The sequence below is a fragment of the Microtus oregoni genome, unplaced genomic scaffold (genome assembly GCF_018167655.1).
Source record: "Microtus oregoni isolate MIOR12 unplaced genomic scaffold, Mior012 000072F_ref0000427, whole genome shotgun sequence".
In the NCBI taxonomy this organism is placed as follows: Eukaryota; Metazoa; Chordata; class Mammalia; order Rodentia; family Cricetidae; genus Microtus; species Microtus oregoni.
This window is the reverse complement of record NW_024543979.1, coordinates 1,730,916-1,734,016: the sequence shown is the minus strand read 5'-3', so window position 1 is coordinate 1,734,016 and position 3,101 is coordinate 1,730,916. Positions and strand designations below refer to the sequence as shown.

At 41.6% G+C, this 3,101-nt stretch overlaps 1 pseudogene; it reads right to left on the bottom strand.

Moving 5' to 3' along the window:
* Positions 1-2,519: 2,519 nt before the first annotated feature.
* On the bottom strand, positions 2,520-2,848 carry LOC121441015 (annotated as a pseudogene).
* Between the last annotated feature and the right edge of the window lie 253 nt (positions 2,849-3,101).

Here is a 3,101-nt window from a genome sequence, read left to right as displayed (position 1 = left end):
TGTGCCTTAAAATATCATTGTAAAGAAGTGTCAGGACAGTGGTGGCTCATGCCTTTAATCTCAGCACTTGAAAGGCAGAGGCAGGTGGATCTCTGAGTTGAAGGCCAGCCTGGTCTACAGAGTGAGTTCCAGGACAGTCAGGGTTACACAGAGAAACAATGAAGAAAGGAGACTTTCTTTGAGATATGTGCCCACTGACTGTTAAGATATGGGTTGCTGCAATAATGCATCCTAAGCGGCTCTTGGATTTGAATCTATTGTACAACATAGTTGGTCCATACCATATACCATATGTTAGAAGCCAGAAGGTAAGACTGGGATCCTGATCCTTGAAACCTACCCAGAAGAAAATCGGGACAATTTAAGACAGGAATAACTGAATGATCCCTTGGGTATCTAACTCCTTTGCTAGGATATTTTGATAACATTTTCAAGGAAAACTGGAAATTGACTTAATAACAAGATAGCATAATGACCAGTTTTATACTAAGATACTAAATATACTAGTATACTAAATATGCTTAATTAATATGGTACATCATTATTTCATTTCAGAATGAGTACACTGGTTTGGCTTTCCACAGTCCTCTAGACTTTTTGAGTTTGATGCTGCAGTCTAGAGATGCTAACTATTTTCCTAGGGTCGTGGAGCTATCAAGACTACCTGCAAACAACAAACTGATCAAGGCCAGAAATAGCTCGAATTCACTTAGTGTTTCTGTGGCTCAAACCACTCCACACACATTTCATGTGCTTCCTTCGTTCCCTCCTCCCCTAAACTCGATGACGTCATACTGCTATCCAGTGGAGGACCTGGAAAATAAAGATGCCGCGGAGTTCTTCACAGCCGCAGAGCTGAGAAGCGGTAGAACTAGAATTCAGGCCGAGAGACACTTGTGAGCTCACAGCTTACCCCAGCAGCAAAATGAGCACGAGGATACTAACTCTGCTGGGTCAGTGTGGCGATTCCAAAGGGTACTCCAGGCAGAAGCGCTAAATTCCACATCTGTGACAGAATCTAAGAAATATGGATTGAATTTGTTCTTAAGGAGCCAGGTCTTGATTCTTGATCCTACTCATTGCCTGACCCTAATAGAGCAAATGCAGCTCTTAGCATCTGTTATGCTTTGGATGTAAAATGTCCGCTGCATTTCGTGAAGCTGGACTCTTAGCACCCTGCTTGTACCACTGTTTTGGAGGGTTGTAGATTCTTTAGGAAGTGCAGTCTAGGTAGAGGAACAGATCCCTGTGAAGAGGCCTTCAGGGCTGTAGCCCACACCTGCTCCCAGTCTCTGTCCCTTGCTTCCTGACCCACAAACACACGAGGAGTCACTTGCTCCAAACACTATAAAGGCCTTTACTCTGCCATGCCTTACTCTCATGATAGACTGGACCCTCAAACCGTGAACCAAAACAAATCCTTCCTTCGTAATGCATGCCATGTGTCTAGTCACAATAAGGGAAAAGAAGCTAATAAAGATTCTAATATACACTTAACATAATGTCAGCAAAAATCACTAAATTAGAATATGGCTGAAATCTTGGGACAAGATTGGCCTTGTAGGGATTAAGGATTATACGATCTAAGGCACACCCACAAAACAAGTAGTCCCCTCACCTAGTCTTGGTCCTGTCAACCAGAGCATCTTGTCACCTTAACCTCCCTTTTAAGTCAAATACTCAGGATAAAATAATGTAGGCTTCCATTGTGTCTTAAAGTGAAGGAACTATTTTAGAGTCAGAACTCACTTTCAGCCTGACAACTATGGACAGCACCCAGTACACACGCATGGAGCTAGCCTGACAAATGGTACAAGCAAAACTTACCATTCTTTATCACTTCTGCTGTTATTTCTCCATACATGAAAAAGACTACGTTTCTCTTGAAGTTAGAGGACTTCTTTAATTTTTTTTTAATTCTTTGGTATTAGGAAACATACCATCTAGAAGAGCTCAAATTCATGAATGTCAGTGCATAGTTAGTATAAAAATATGAACTCTTTCTAAAATTTGTTCTGAGGAAAATATATCACCTTTGCTTTTGGTCCTTGGACTTCTCAGCAAATGGTCATGTAAAAAAAAAAATGGGTTTATATAATACCAAATCTAAATCGCAAAGCTTTGAGTGGAAATGTTTCCTTCCCCGCAGAGTGGGGACGCCCCATGATCACTCTGTGCTGTATACCTCAGTAAGGTGCACTGTTTACATAATGTCTTAAGTGGGGCCATTACAAAGTTCCCAGTTGTGCGGAGAAGTTGAGGAACCAAGTGCACATAATTCAATCAAATACTTGAGAGTTTTGAGGGTTTAGCAGCCAGCTGTATGTTAGACTGTCTACGCCATTTCAAACCGCTGACTCACAGACGGGCAACTTTGGACAAATACTTCTGCCCACTTTATAGAAGACTTTCCAAGCAGTGACAGTGTTTCATCCTCTTTGCAAACCTTACCACAGTGTCTCACACATGGAGCCAAGAATAAATCTATTTATTTATTTGTTTACTTACTTTTCATTGGTTTAAATCCGGGATGGGTACAGCATCACACGGATTCTGTGTCCAATGGCCTATGCAGGAAGGTTGCTTTGGAATTTGGCACAGGCCATGCCACTGTTTCCATGGCCCGAGTTACTTTCCCCCAGATCACTCTGGTTTTGCTCGTTTTGCCTCCAGGTGTCACTGTGTTGTTCTTTGCTTTATACACATAAGCATATCTCTTGCCCAAGTAGAATTCAGTTTCATCTCAGGCATAAACACCTTCAATTATAAGAGCTGTGTGCTCTCTCTGGTTCCGGAGACCTCACTTATAGCCAGCAAAAGTGGCCTTGAACCACAGCCTTCCAGACATATTGTCTTTTAGAAGTCCTGTTCCCAGCAGGCCTCCACAGATGCCAAGATGGCCAAAAGACCCAAGAATAAATCTTTAGACTGAAACATGGTTATTTACTTACATCTATAACACATTGCTTTATCTCTTCCCCGAAGGATAGAAAGCCTCAGGTTAGTGCATGGAATTCACTGTAATTAGTGACAAATTAGATCCAAAATTGGCACAATTATCACCAACGAAATCTTAAAAGGAAAATATTGGCATGAAACTA